This window comes from Plecotus auritus, assembly GCF_963455305.1.
Source record: "Plecotus auritus genome assembly, chromosome: 8".
Taxonomy (NCBI): domain Eukaryota; kingdom Metazoa; phylum Chordata; class Mammalia; order Chiroptera; family Vespertilionidae; genus Plecotus; species Plecotus auritus.
The window spans coordinates 105,379,247-105,396,182 of record NC_137782.1 but is presented as its reverse complement, the minus strand read 5'-3'; positions in this window follow the sequence as shown (position 1 = coordinate 105,396,182).

Sequence of the window (16,936 nt, the reverse complement as noted above, 5' to 3'; positions counted from 1 at the left end):
GCAGAGAAAACATGCAAGTGGCATTGCCTATTTTCGTTACAGAATTGTCAGTTTTATGAGTTATCTGAAATAGATTTTTATTTTTGGGATTTTATCCATCCCCTATATTAATGGAAATAAAAATTGGGGATTTAAAAAATGTGTTTTTTTGCTAGTTTTCCATCTCTAAAGGAAGCCCTGCCTTATTTCCACCTGATCACAACTCCACATTTTATTTTAATTAAAATTTTATGCAAAATTAAAGTTTATAACCCATTTTCAGTTTCTTTTATACTATCACTTTATTTTATTTGTTTATTCCCCTTTGCTTATGCCTAAATATTATGTAGCTAAAAAGCACCCTGCTTTACTCTGTCAGATGACTATAGCAATTGCAATGAGAAGTATTATATGAGTAGTACTACTATTGAGTAATAATGTACCGGACAAATCCTAGGTGGAAGGCAGATGGTAGCTCCTCTTTCCACAACCATTCTTCCTTTTCCAGGAACAGTATACTTCTCTAATGGAAGAATCTGAATTATAGAAACAAATCTTCTTTCATCATGTAAGAGAAAGAAAAAGCTGATATATATTTTTATATAGTTTGAAAAATGATGAACTCTGCTAAAATATTGTTTGCTTCTCAGAATTTTTAAAGCTCTATCAAGTGATATAAGCCAGTCAGAGAAAGACAAATACCGTATAATCTCACTAATATGTGGAATGTAATGAAGAAAATAAACCAGGGAACAAAATAGAACCTAGGGTATGGATACATGGAACACACTGACAAATATCAGAGGGAATGGGTCGGAGGGACTGGATAAAGGAAGGGGAAGGAATTAACTAAAGAACATATATGCATAGCCCATGGACACAGACAATAATGTGGTGAGGGCAAATAGGGAGGGGAGGGAGGGATGGGTGGATGTGGGCATGGGGGGGGGGAATGGGAGCATCTGCAATAGTGTCAACAATAACAATTTAAATAAAAAACTAAATATAAACTAAAAATAAAAATAATAAAAAACTTTATCTGTATTTACCATCCAATTCATTCATAGACCTTTTCTCAATCCCTGACTGATTCCACATTGTAAATCTATATGACTATCCCTGAATGCACCAAATTCACACAAGAATACATCCAAAGGTACAAAATGAGCAGGCAAATATAAAAACACAAAACCAGGACATAACACACATGAAACAAGTCATCAAAATGCATTGTAATCTAAGAGTAATATCTTTCACATTTAATGAGGCAGTCTTTTTGACAAACAAGGCTTATTTTCATTTCCTTGGCCTCAATCTCAAACTTATAAAAAAATTCAGGTCCCACACATTAGTTTAGACACTGACGTTCATTTACATTCTGAGGGAATCAACATACTGAAGGGCAATTGTGTTCTGTATAGAGGGCACAAGTCTTTATGAGACAGAAAGTTAATATTTATGACAATCACTTGTGTCTTGGGATCTGGCAGGAGGGATCAAATGGAGCAAGAGAGAGTTAAAAATTTTCCATTTCCAGAGGCAAACATTGGCAAACTTTTTAAATATCTGGTTCATCTTGGACACTCTTCCACTTCTTTCTGTGACTCAGAGGTTCATTGTCCTGAGATTTCCCCAATTCTTCTAACTATCAAATTGTGCTAAATCCTAAACTTACTAAATAACAATAATTATATTTGTAATCATACTGCTAATAAGAAATCATGATTGAGCAGTTTCTGTGCATCACTCAGACATGCCAGCCCAAATCAGGGAGGGCCATCTGCTTCACTCAATCTACTGATGTAAGTCTTGGTTTCATCAAAGAGCACTCTCACAGACACACCTAGCATAATGTTTGGCCAAATAGCTGGGCACTGAATAATCCATTAATAATGACACACAAAATTAACCATACAGTAAGAAGCTGAAAACTTGCTTCCTAAAATCAGGACCAAAAAAATGATATCCTCACCATGCCTATTTAACAACAAACTGAATGTTCTGGCTAGTTTAAAGACACATATAAGTTAGAAACGAAGAAATAATATTGTATTTATTCACAGATAACATGACCATCCATGTCAACAATTTTCAACCTTTTTCATCTCAAGGCACACAAAAACTAATTACTAAAATTCTGCAGCACACCAAACAATGTATTATTTTTTTTTTGCTGATTTGACAATAAACTAGGTATAATTTTGTTTGATTTACAAAAATATAATGGTAATTACCTACCCTTTTTGCTCCAAAAATACTTTATATTTGTTTATAAGGATTTCTGGTAGCATGAATTAACCAATCAGATGCAACCTTATTATATGACATGAACAATAATGCAACTCTATTATATGACCTATATGTATGTATGTATGTGTGTGTGTGTGTGTGTGTGTGTGTGTGTGTATAGTTCAAGACAGGGTCTTCATGTGTATGGCTATTGTTGTGTTAGCTATTGTCATTTTTTAAGAAATTGACAATCTAAGGGAAAAGAAGTCAGTGCCCCTGACTAAATAGTCAGGTATTGCATGTTTCAAAAACTCTTGTGACACTCCAGTGTGCCATGGCACAACAGTTGAAAAATCATTGACTTATATAGATACACATTGAAAATAATTGATTTTTTAAAAAAACTACAGGAATTAATTAGCAAATGTAGTAATGTTGCAGATTAAACAATGAATATATAAAAGTCAATTTTTTCTATATATCAGCAATAAAAGTTATAATTTTAAATTTCTAAAAATACATTTATGATAGCAGAAAAACAGAAAGAAATACATAGGTATAAAAATACACTTAGCATCTGCACACAAAATAACTACAAATTTTTTATGGAGGAAATCAAAGAAGAAATAAATGAATAGTGAGATATTACACATTCATGAATTTAAAAAGTCAATATTGTTAAGATGTCAAAATATCCCAACTTAATCTATAGATTCAAAACTGTCTCAAAGGAGATCACAGCAAGCTATTTTGTAGATATGGACAAACTGATTAAATGGTTTATAGAAAAAGGCCAAAGTCTTAGAACAGCTCATTTATAAACGGAGAAGAGCAAAGTTGGATGATTTACACTAGCCAATTTCAAGATTTAATAAGAAGTTGTAGTAATCAAGACTGCATGATATTTTCAAAATAAGATTCTTGAATCAATGTGAAAAAATATAGAACCCCCAAGTAGATCCACATAAATGTTTTAAAATCAGGTAATCTTTGACAAAGGAGAAAAAGCATTTAGTTTTAACAAATAACTGGGCATTCTTATGTTTAATAATAATAAAACACAGACTTTAAAATATTCAAATAAGTCACTTTAAATTGGAACATATACCTATATATAAAATGCAAAATTATAGAGGAGGAAGAAAATCCTGGCCGAATAGGCAGAAGTGCCATATACCCCCTCCTGGGGCCAGGACAGAAAAACAATTAAATTGGAGAACATCCACTCAGCATTAACAAATTAGACACAGCTGAGGAGACAATTTTCCATAAGCAATGGTAGAGGACACCACTTGCCAGCCATAACCAGCATGGAACCACCACTGTGCCCTGGCAGTGAGTAGTGCAATGCCTCCCAGCAGGCTCCTAGATGTCTTCAGTGAGCACTCGCCAGAGTGACCTCCATGCCAGGTCTTCTCCCCAGCCCACCAGGACCCAGGATCCCAGGATATGGCTCCAGGACCCTGCAGTGAGTGCAAGCCAGGGGGACCCCTGTGCCCTGCCCCCACCCAGGACCCCAAAACCATGCTGCCAGATTGACCTGGCGCCACCTGGTGCCCTCTCCACCCTGAGGCCAAGAACTTGCTGCTGGGGTGACCTGGAGTAACCCAGAGCATGCCCAAATCTGGGCCACAAAAGAGCTCTGACAGGGATCCAGAACAACCCACACCCACTCTACCCTAGCCCCTTGGACACTCCTGTGGGGTCTAACCAAAGCAAACTAGCACACCTCCCACTCTGGGCCAGACTAGAGAACTGCTGGGGCTAGCTGAAGAAATCTGGTGTGCTCAGCCAGGGGCCACAAGGAGTCGCACACCAGAGGAACTGTGCACATGCTCCCACAACCCTAAGCATCTGAAGGGGACAACTGAGGGACCAGATCTATGGACGAAGAAGATGCAACTCAGAGCAGAGGCAATAAAGGCATGAGACTCAAGGCAGACCCATCACTGGTTAACGCTTTCAGGACCATTGCCCTGATAGGGTCTTCAACCTCTCAAATCCAAAGTAGGGTGCCCAGGGCCAGAAAGAGACAGCAAAAATGGAAAGCCAAAGAAACAACACTCCAAGGAAAGAAAAGGACTTGTCACCAGAAAAGGAACTAAATGAAATGGAGGCAAGCAATATGTCAGATAAATAATTCAGAATAAGGGTCATAAAGTTCCTAAACTGGCTGGATGAGAAAATCAACAACATATATTAGAATCAAGAGGAAATGAAGAATGATATAGCTGAGACAAAAAATCAACAAAGAAATAGCAATCCTAAATGACTCACTAGATCAGATGGAACTAATTGGCTTCTTCAGAAAATTTCATCTGAAAGCAATGGAATATTAATTCTTCTAGAGTGCACATGGGACATTTTCAAAGATAGACCACATATTAGGACACAAGCTAAGTTTCTTCAAAATCAAGAAGATAGAAATTATATCAAGCATCATCTTAGATCACAATGGCATAAAATCAGAAACCAACTATAATACAAACAATAAAAATAATCAAATAGTTGGAGGCTTAATAGCATGCTATTAAACAATGATTGGATTACCGAAGAGATCAAAGAAGAAATAAAAAGCATCCTGGAAACAAATGACAATGAAAACACAACAATCCAAAACCTATGGGGCACAGTGAAAGCAGTCATGAGAGGGAAGTTCTTAGCACTACAGGCCTACCTCAGAAAACAAGAAAACTGGTAATATAGCTAACCCTACAACTTAAAGAATTATAAGGAGAACAATAAGAAAAGCCCAGAGTAAGCAGAAGGAAGAAAATAATAAAGAACAGAGTGGAAATAAATGATATAGAGACCAAAAAAAACAAAAAAAAAAAAAAAAAAAAAAACAACAACAAAAAAACAACAAAAAAAAGATCAATAAAACCGGAAACTGGTTCTTTAAAACAATAAACAAGATTGATGAACCTCTAGCCAGGCTCACGAACAAACAAAGATAAAGGACCCAAATAAACAAAATCAGAAATAAAAGAGGGGAAGTAACAACCAACCACACTGACATACAAAGGATTGTAAAAAAAAAAAAAAAAAAAATGTCACAAACAACTCTACTCAACAAACTGCATAACCTAGATGAAATGGACATATTCCTAGAAAAATACAAGCTTCCAAAACTGAATCAGGAATAATAATTAAAAAAAAAACACCTGAATAGGCTGATAACTACCAATGAAATTGAAGCAGTATTCAGAAATCTTCTAGCAAACAGAAGCCCTGGTCTGGACGGCTTCACAGGGGAGTTTTACCAAACATTCAAAAAAGAACTAGAACCTACTATCATTAGACTATTCCAAAAAATTCAAGAGGAAGGGACCCTTCCAAGCTCTCTTTATGAAGCCAGCATTACCCTAATCCCAAAACCAGATAAAGACACTCCAAAGGAAGAGAATTACAGGCCAATATCCCTGATGAACATAGAGCTAAAATCCTCAACAAAATTCCAGCAAATTAGATCCAGCCTTACATTAAAGATATCATACACCAGGACCAAGTGGGATTTATTCCAGGGATGCAAGGCTGGTATAATATTTGCAAATCAATTTACATTATACATAAACAAATTGAGAGACAAAACTCACATAATCATATCAATTGATGCAGAAAAAGCACTTGACGAAATCCAACACCCTTTCTTGATAAAAACTCTCTGCAAAGTGGGAATAGGGGGATCATACCTCAACATAATAAAAGCCTTCTATGGAAGACCTACTGCCAACATCATACTCAATGGGCAAAAAATGAAAACCATTTCCCCAAACAACAGGAACAAGACAGAGATGCACACTTTCACCACTCCTGTTAAACATAGTACTGGAAGTGTGAGCCATAGCAATCAGATAAGAAGAAGAAACAAAAGGCATCCAAATTAGAAAAGAATAAGTAACACTGTCATTATTTGCAGATGATATAATATTGTACATAGAAAACCCTTAAGTCTCCATCAAAAAACTACTAGACTTAATAAATGAATTTGGCAATGTAGCAGGATACAAAATTCACACCCAGAAATCTATAGCTTTTTTATACACCAGTAATGAATTCACAGAAAGAGAAACTAAAAAGGAAAAAAAAAATCATTTACCATTCCACCCAAACAGTTAAGATACTGAAGAATAAACTTAACTAAAGAGGTAAAAGACCTGTACTTGAAAAACTACAGGACATGGAAAAAAGAGATAGAGGAAGACATAAGAAAATGGAAAAATCTATCTTGCTCATGGACTGGTAGAATCAACATCATTAAAATGTCCATACTACCCAAAGCAATCTATAGATTCAATGCAATCCCCATTAAAATACCAACAGCATATTTCACAGACTTAGAACAAGCTCTCCAAAAATTCATATGGAATAAAAAAGATCCCAAATAGCCCCAACAATCCTGAGAAAGCACAAAGTTGGAGGGATCACAATACCAGATATCAAGCTATATTACAAAGCCACTATTCTCAAAACTTCCTGGTACTGGCACAAGAAGAGACATTTAGACCAATGGAACAAAACAGAGAATCCAGAAATCAACCCAAGTCATTATGCTCAATTAATATTTGACAAAGGAGGCAACAGCATACAACGGAGTCAAGATAGACTCTTTAATAAATGGTGTTGGGAAAATTGGACAGATACATGCAAAAAAATGAATCTCGACCACCAACTTGCAACACACATAAAAATAAACTCCAAATGGATAAAAGACTTACACGTATGATGGGGAACCATAAAAATCTTACAAGAATCCATAGGCGGCAAAATATGTTGAAGCAGCCCTAGCCGATTTTGCTCAGTGGATAGAGCATCGGCCTGTGAACTGAGGGGTCCCGGGTTCGATTTCAGTCAAGGGCACATGCGCGGGTTGTGGCCTTGATCCCCAGTGGAGGACTTGCAGGAGGCAGCCAATCCATGATTCTCTCTCATCATGGATGTTTCTATCTCTCCCTCTTCCTTCTTCTCTGAAATCAATAAAAAATATATAAAAAATATGTTGAAGCAATATTTTTACCAATAAATCTCCTAGAACAATGGAAACTAAAGAGAAAATAAACAAATGAGACTACATCAAAATAAAAATCTCTGCACATCAAAAGATACCATGAACAAAACAACAAGAAAGCCCACTGCACGGGAGAACATATTTGCTGATGTTATATCCGATAAGGGTCTAATCTCCAAAATTTATAGGGAACTCATACAGCTTAACAAAAGGAAGATAAGCAATCCAATAAAAAAAAATGGGCAATGGACCTAAATAGACACTTTTCCAAAGTGGGCATACAGATGACCAACAGACATATGAAAACATGCTCAAAGTCACTAATCATCGGAGAGATGCAAATCAAAAGGACAATGAGGTACCATCTCACACCTGTCAGAATGGCTTTCATCAACAAATCAATAAATGACAAGTGCTGGCGAGGATGCAGAGAAAAAGGAACCTTCGTGCGCTGCTGGTGGGAATGCAGACTGGTGCAGCCACTGTGGACAAACAGTATGGAGTTTCCTCAAAAAATTAAAAAAATGGAACTCCCATTTGACCCAGTAATCCCACTTCTAGAAATATATTCCAAGAAAACAGAAACACCAATCAGAAAGAATATATGCTTCCCTATATTCATAGCAGCACAATTTACAATAGCTAAGATTTGGAAACAGCCTAAGTGCCCATCAGAAGATGAGTGGATTAAAAAATTGTGGTATATCTACACAATGAAATACTACACTGCTGCAAAAAAAGAAAGAACTCTTACCACTTACAACAGCATGGATGGACCTGGAGAGCATTATGCTAAGTGAAATAAGCCAGTCGGGAGAAAGATAAATATCACATGCTCTCACTCATTTGTGTAATATGTTGAACAGCATAAACTGATGAACAAATTAGATCCAGAGACATAGAAGCATCGAACAGCCCATCAAACCTCAGAGGGAAAGCAGAGGAGAGGGGGTGGACAGGTAAGAAATCCACCAAGGGACTTGTATGCATGCATATAAGTATAATGAATCGACACAGATAGTAGAGGGGTAAGGGCATGTTCTGGGGGTGGGAGTGGCCAAGGAGAGGTTACTGGGGAAAAAGGAGACATATGAAATACTTCAAATAATAAATAATTTAAATTTAAAAAATGCCAAATTATAAATCTTGTAGACAAAAATATAGGAGAAAAACAAAGTTAGAGTTGTTAAAATTAAAAACCTGTTCTGTGAAAGACACTTAAGAGAATCAAAAGACAAGCATGGCTGCTAAGACAGTACTTGCAAAGCACAGATCTGATGAGGACTTGCTTGAAAAATATACAAGGACACTTAAGACTCAACATAATGCTTAATTTTTAAAATAGGCAAAAGATCTGAACAGACAACTCATCCAAGATATAAGATTGTAAATATGCATATAAAATATGCTCATTGTTGATTGTCATATGGGAATTTCAAAGTAAAACAACAACATAATAGCACACACATACTAGAATGACCAAAATCTAAAATGGGTGGTACCTGACACTGGCAAGGATGTGGCACGCCCATTTTTTACTAGTGAAAATGTGAAATTTACAGCCATTTTGGCACAGAGATGGCATTTTCATACAAGGCTAAACCTAGCCTTTCCATATAGTCCAGCAATCAGGAACTGAGGTACTTATTCAACTCAATTGAAAACATAGCTACACAAAAAGCCTGCACATGAATGCTTATGGCACCTTTATTCATAACCACCCAAATTTGGACAAAATGGAGATTTTCTTTTATAGGTGATGAATAAATAAACTATGGCATATAAATACAATAGGGTATTTATTATTTAGCATAAAAAAAAATGAGCTTTCTCCCTGGCCGTGTGGCTCACTCGGTTGCAGTGTCATCCAGTTCACCAATAGATTTCAGGTTCAATTCCTGGTCAGGGCATGTATCTAGGTGTGGGTTCCATCCTGGAGGGGCACCTATGGGAGGCAACTCATTAATGTTTCTCTCTCACATTTATGTTTCTCTCTCTCTCTCCCTTTGTCCCTCTCTATAGTCAATGAAAGTTTATCCTCCAATGAGGATAAAAAAAAGACCTTTCAAGTCACAAAAAGATGTGGGTAGGTCCTAAATATATATTTAGAAGTGAAAAAAAGCCAATCTGAAAATTCTAGGTACTGTATGATTCCAATTTCATGAAATTTTGGAAATGCAAACAATGGAGACAATTTTAAAACAAACAAAAAACACAGTGGTTTCCAAGATATTATGAAAATGTGATAATAGAATGTAACTGCTTTAAAAAGTAAGAAACAATGCCCAGCCAGTGTTGCTCAGTGGTTGAGCACTGACCCATGAACCTGGAGGTCACTAGTTCAATTACCAATCAGGGCACATGCCAGGGTTTCAGGCTCAAGAAGGAAGCCGATTGATGTTTCTCTCTCATTGATGTTTCTCTCTCTCTCTCCCTTCCTTTCTCTCTAAAATAAAAAATAGTAATAATAATTTTTTAAAAAGTAAGAAATAAGCTCACTGAAGGGTGACCTAAGCAGCTTTGAACACCAGTGGTAAGAGCAAAGACAAAAAGAACTATGCATATGTACAATACTGTAGCTGATAACATATTTTACTCATAAGCACATGAATTAACAATTCTGATACCATGTAAATGAATGGGTGATGGTGAGAACCAGGGTTCTCAGTGTTTTAGTGGGAGGGTACAAATAAACAAGGGAGTGGTCTATATTGCCTCTTCTCTCACCACCCTCCCCAAAAGAACCCGCTGCTATAAGCTGTTATTATAATTTATAGATTTCTTTTCAAATTTTAAACTCTCCAGTCATAAATCCTCTAAAAATTCTGGGCTCCTTTGTTAATATTACTATTCCTTAATAATAAAAAAAAAATAATAGTTTGATGCAATCCCACTTGTTTATTTCTTCTTTTGTTTCTCTTGATGAGGAGATCTATCAATAAAAATATTGCTACAAGAAATGACTGAGGTGTTACTGCCTGTTTTATTCTTGGATTTCTATGGTTTTGAGTCTAACATTTAAGTCTTTAAGCGATTTTGAGTTTTCTCTTGGATATGATATAAGAAGGTGGTTTAGTTTCTTTATTTCTTACATATCTGTCAATATTCTCAATACCATTTATTTCATAAACTATCCTTACTATATTGTTCATTGTTGCCTCCTTTGTCAAATACTAATTGAATATAAACACATGGGTTTATTTCTAGGCTCTCTATTTTGTTCCATTGATCTATGTATCAGTTTTTTGTTTTTTTTTTAATAGTGGTTATTGTAAAACAAATAAAGGCAATAGGAATTTTCTCTTTTTTAAAAAAATTAATTTATTTTAGAAAGAAAGAAAGAAGGGGAGTGGAAGAGAGAAATAGAAACATGGAAGAGAAAGAAACATTGATTGGCTGCCTTCTGCCCACCCACCACTGGAGATTTAGCTGACAACATGTACCCTGACCAGGAATCAAATAGGCAACCCTCAGCATGTGGGACAATGCTAAACCAACTGAGCCACACTGTCCAGGGTTATATATCAGTTTTTATGCTAGTGCCATGCTGTTTTGATTACCATGGTCTTGTAGTATAGTTTGATTTCAGGTACCATGTTTTCTCCAACTTTGTTTTTCTTTCTCAAGATCATTGTTGCTGTTAGGGGTCTTTTGTGGTTTCATATAAACGTTTGGAATATTTGTTCTAGTTCTGTGTACTATGCCATTGTTATCTTGGTAGAAATTGCATTGAATCTATAGATTGCTTTGGTAGTATGGACATTTTAATGATGTTAATTCTTTCTATCCATGAACATGGTATATACTTCCACTTATTTACATCTTATTCAGTTTCTTCAGTGTCTTACAAGTTTCTGAGTACAAGTCTTTTACATCTTTGGTTAAATTTATTTCTAGGTATCTGTCTTTTTTTAAATATATTTTTATGGATTTCAGAGAGGAAGGGAGAGGGAGAGAGAGATAGAAACACCAATGATGAGAGAGAATCATTGATTGGCTGCCTCCCGCATGCCCCCTACTGGGGATCAACCCAGGCATATGCCCTTGACCGGAATTGAACCTGGGACCCTTCAGCCTGCAGGCTGGCACTCTATCCACTGAGCCAAACCAGTTAGGGCATGTCTGTTTTGAAGGAATTGTGAATGGGATTGTTTTCTTAATTTCCCTTTCTGATATTCATTATTGGTGTGTAAGAATGCAACTGATTTATGGATATTTATTTTGTATCTTCCTACTTTACTGAATTCATTTATCCATTCTAGTAGTTTGTTGGTAGAATTATTAGGGTTCTCTATATACAGTATCATGTTATCTGAAAATAATGATGGTTTTACTTCTTCCTTTCCAATTTGGATGCCTTTTGTTTCTTCTTTTTGTCTGATCACTCTGTCTAGGATATATTGAATAAGAGTGGCGAAAAGGAACATCCCTGTTTTCTTCCAGATCTTAAGGGGAAATGCTTGTTGTTTTTGCCCATGGAGTATGATATTGTCTGTGGGTTTTTCATTTATGGCCTTATTACATTGAAGTATGATCCCTCTATTTCCACTTTGCTGAACGTTTTTTTTTTTTTTTTTTTTTTTTTTACCATAAATGAATACTGGATTTTATCAAATTCATTTTCTGTATCTATTAGTATGATCATATGGTATTTATCTTTCATTTTGTTTATGTGATATATTATGATTTGCAAATATTGTACCAAGATTGCACCCCAGGAACAAATCCCACTTGATCATGTTATATGATTTCTTCAATGTATTGCTGAATTTGATTTGCTAATATTTTGTTGAGGATTATGGCATCTATGTTCTTCAGGAATATTAGCCTATAATTTTCTTTTCTTTTTCTTTTTTTGCAGTGTATTCATCTGCTTTTGGAATAAGATAATGCTGTCCTTATAAAATGATCATAGGAGTCTTCTCTCTTCTTGAATTGTTTGGAATAATTTTAAAAGGATAGATGTTCTTTTTTGAATGTTTAGTAAAATTTATCTGTGAAACAAGTCATTTGGCCCAGGATTTTTGTTTGAGGTTTTTTTTATTACTGCTTCAATTTCTTTCATTGTAATCTATCTATGCATATTCTCTGATTCTTTCTGATTCCATTTTGGAAGATTGTATATTTCTAGGAATTTATCTATTTGTCCAGATTGTCCAACTTGTTGGCATATAGTTGTTCATAGTATTTTCTTATAATCCTTTCTATTTCTGTGATGTCATTTGTTATTTCCCCCTTTTATTTCTGATTTTATTTATTTGAGTTCTCTTTCTTCATTTCTTGATGAGTCTGTTTAAAAATTCATCAATCTTGTTTATCTTTTCAGAGAGCAAGCTCTTGGTTTTATTGATTTTTATATTTTTATACTCTATTTTGTTTATTTCTGCTCTGATATTTATATTTCCTTCCCTTTACTCACTTTGAGCTCTGTTTGTTGTTCTTTTTCAAATTAAGTGTAAAGTTAGGTTATTTATTTGAGATTTTACTTGTTTCTTGAGATAGGCCTATAACACTATGAATTGTCCTCTTAGAACTGCTTTTGCTTTGTCCCATAGATTTGAGGTTATTCTGTTACCATTTGTTTCAAGCTATCTTTTGGTTTCTTCCTTGATCTCATTGTAAACCCATTTTTGTTTAGTAACATGTTATTTAGCCTCCATGTTTTTGTGTGTTTTTCAGTGTTTTTTCTTCTTTTTGTGATTGATTTCTAGTTTCATACAATTATGTTCAGAGAAGACTCTTGATACTCTTTCAATCTTCTTAAATTTACTGAGACTTGTTTTGTGTTCTAAAATGTGATCTAACCTAGAAAATTAAAACTAAAAAGTTTTTGCCCAGCAAAGGAAACCATCAACAAGAAAAAAAGATACCATACTAAATGGGAGAACATGTTGACCAGTGTATCTGATAAGGGGTTAATGTCCAAAATTTATAAAGAATTTATAGATTTCAATACCAGGAAAACAAACAATCCAATTAACAAATGGGCCAAGGCTCTGAATATACACTTCTCCAAAGAGGACATACAGATGGTTAATAGACATATGAAAAGATGTTCAATGTCACCAATCATCAGATAAGTGAAATTAAATCTACAATAGGAAATCACCTTACACCTGTCTGAATGGTTATCATAAATAAATCCACAAACAACAGGTGCTGGCAAGGCTGTCAGTGGAAAGAGAACCCTCATGCAATGCTGGTAGGAATGCAGATTGGTATAGCCACTGTGAAAAGCATTATGGAGCTATCTAAAACATTTAAAATGGACCTTATGACCTGTTGATTCCACTTATGGGAATTTATGGGAAGAAACCTGAAGCACTAATTTGAGAGAAGACATGCAGCCCTATTTCATTGCACTGTTATTTACAGCAGCCAAGATTTGAAAGCAGCTCAAGTGCCCATCAGTAGATGAATGGATTAAACAATTGTGATGCATCTGCACAATGGAATACTATGTGGCCATAAAAAAGAAGAAAATCATACCCTTTGGGACAACATGGATGGATCTACAGAGCATTATGCTAAGTGAAATAAGCCAGTCATAGTCAGACAAGTACCATGTAATTTCACTCATATGTGGAATCCTGTGAACAAAATGAACTAAGAAGCAAAATAGAGACAGACTCAGCGAGCAGACTGACAGCTATGGCATGGAGGAGCTGGGTGTTGGGGTGGAGGAATTAAGCAAAAAAGAAAGAGAAAAAAAATCATGAACATAGACAATGGTGTGGAGATTTATGGGGAGAGGGGTAGATTGAGGTGGAGGAGGTTATGGGGGGATAAAGGGTTATGAAAGGAGACTTGACTTGGGGTGATGAACACACAGTGGTGTACAGATGCTGTGTTATAGAATTGTACGCCTGTATAATTTTGAGACCTGTATAATTTTGTTAATGAATGTCAGCCCAATAAATTCAATAAAAATGAAAAAATAATAATATACAATATAATAATTTTAATATTAGCAGCTACCATTGTTTGAACACTTTATAACATCATCTCATTTTGTCTTCATAAGAACCCTATAAGGAAGATAGTATTTTTGCCCTAACCGGTTTGGCTCAGTGGATAGAGCGTCGGCCTGGGGACTGAAGGGTCCCAGGTTCGATTCTGGTCAAAGGCATGTACTTTGGTTGCGGGCACATCCCCAGTTGGGGGTGTGCAGGAGGCAGCTGATCGATGTTTCTCTCTCATGATGTTTCTAACTCTCTATCCCTCTCCCTTCCTCTCTGTAAAAAATAAATAAAATATATTAAAAAAAAGAAGATAGTATTTTAATTATAAAGATGATAACATTGAGGCTTAGCAGTAATGAGGAATTTGACTGTTGTCTCACATCTGATTTAATCGTTCATTAAGTAGACAACTTTTTTTGAGTAATTATCACATGACAGACATATAAATATGTGACTTTTAAAGAACTGAGAAGAAACCATATATTTTTTAATAATCAGATATTATATTTGTTGTACACATTTTCCATGTTATTAAATACTAGAGGCCCAGTGCATGAAATTCGTGAAATGGGGGGCATCTCTCAGCCCAACCTGCACCCTCTCCAATCTGGGACCCCTCAGGGGATGTCGGGCCTAAACGGCAGTCAGACATCACTCTCACAATTCAGGACTGCTGGCTCCCAACTGCTCACCTGCCTGCCTGCCTGATTGCCCCTAATTGCTTCTGCCTGCCAGCCTGATCATCCCCTAACCACCTCCCTGCCAGCCTGATCAATGCCTAACTGCTCCCTTGCCAGCCCAATTGTCTCCAACTGCCCTCTCCTGCCAGCCCGGTCACCCCCAACTGCCCTCCCTTACTGGCCTGATCACCCTCAACTGCCCTCCCCTGCCGGTCACCTTGTGGTGGCCATCTTGTGACCACATGGGGCAGCCATCTTGTGCAAGGGTGTGACGGTCAATTTGCATATTACCTCTTTATTATATAGGATTATGCAGTGATATTGTTTTAATGCATACTACTTGTAAGTCAATTTATGTATATGCCACACATTTAAAACCACCGTACTGCTGGTAATTATGTGTGTTTTTTTTTCAATTTTAAACTATTAAGTATAATGTTGAGTGAATTTTCATAAATTATATTCAGTTTCTATTACTAGTGAATTTCTCAGGGTAAATTCTTAAAGGTGAAATATTTGACCAAAAAAGTGTTTAAGGCTGCTGATACATAGTTCTGAGTTGTCCTAGAAGCCCATTTTATTAATTTGCATTTACATCAGGGCTGTATAAAAGACTTTGCTTCATTATACTCTCACCAACATGGAGAGGACTTATTTGCTTTTATAACTTTTTATTTTTATAACCAAAATCTAGGTATTGTAGTTTTAATGTATATATTCATTGACATTTGATTTCTACATTAGTTTGTAGTCTTTGTCTATATTTATATAAGATATAAAGTATTCTGTTATACCAGTGATAGTTATTGAGTCATTCCTTTTCTCTATATAAATTTAAAATATGACTATGTAGAATACATGCATTTTAACCTGTTTCTGAACATTCCTTTTGCATTTATTGATCTTTGTTCTACTTACTCTACTATCACACTGTTTAAAGTATTATAGCTTTGTAACATACTTTAGTAGATGACAATGTGTGCCCCTCATCAAGATTATTCAATTTAAAAATTTTACTTCTTGCTCTTATATATTTAATATTCTGAATAAAATTTATAATGTTTCTTAAACAGAATTAAAGTAATCTGGTATTATTTTTGTTTTGTAGTCTTAGTATACATATAAATCAACTTTGAAATAACTGATGGTATTTACAAGTTCAATCTTTTAAAGTAGTTTATGTAACCCTTTCTGCAAGTCTTCTTGAAATACTGACAACACTTTTAGTGTTCATTTACAAGCTACATATTTCTTATTAAATATATATCTCTATGTGCCTTGTTGCTCATATGAATGTGAACCCTTCCCTCCCTCAACACTTTATTTTCTTCTGGCCAAATTCTACTGGTCTGCTTTTTTTGTGTTTGTGTATTTAGGATCATCTCCTTCTCAGTAAAAATATTATTTGATTTTACAGTGTCCACTCGGTTTCCTTAGGTACATTATGCAATTCCATACATTTAAATCCAGATAATTAATAAACTTTAGTTTTTTCTTGGATGTGTAGAACTCTTATTTACTGTATTGCATCACTACATTGACTAGAACTTATCCCAAAAGTGGACATCTTGTACCTTGTTTCTATCTCTGTCATCATCAACAAGAATAGTTGACTTTTATCATGTGCCAGGCACTGTTCTAAGCTACTAAGTCGTAAAACTATTAATATCTTAGTGACTACTTATAGTTCTATTTTTTTTTTTATAAAAGAGACACTGAGGTGGCAGAGAAATTCGGTGGATTACCCAACATTGTGCAGAGAATCAGTGGTAGAGTAGATACAGGAAGCCAGACAGTGATTTGTGAGTCCAGGTCCATCATATAAGTCTTCTGCTCTGTGGTCAAAAGGGTGACATTGAGAAATGGGACAGAAGGAGTATTTAGTGAAGGAACAGAGCAGAGCATGAAAAGAAACTTATATTTTGTGTCTATAAATTCAGAACTGCATTCACATGTTTTCATTGGTCATAAAGCTTCATTCTCCTGAAATGTGATTTTATAAGAGCAGCTCTGCTTTCAGGCCTCATGTTTCCACTTAGTTGTTTAAAACACTTATGAATGTCATTTTCTTACTACAA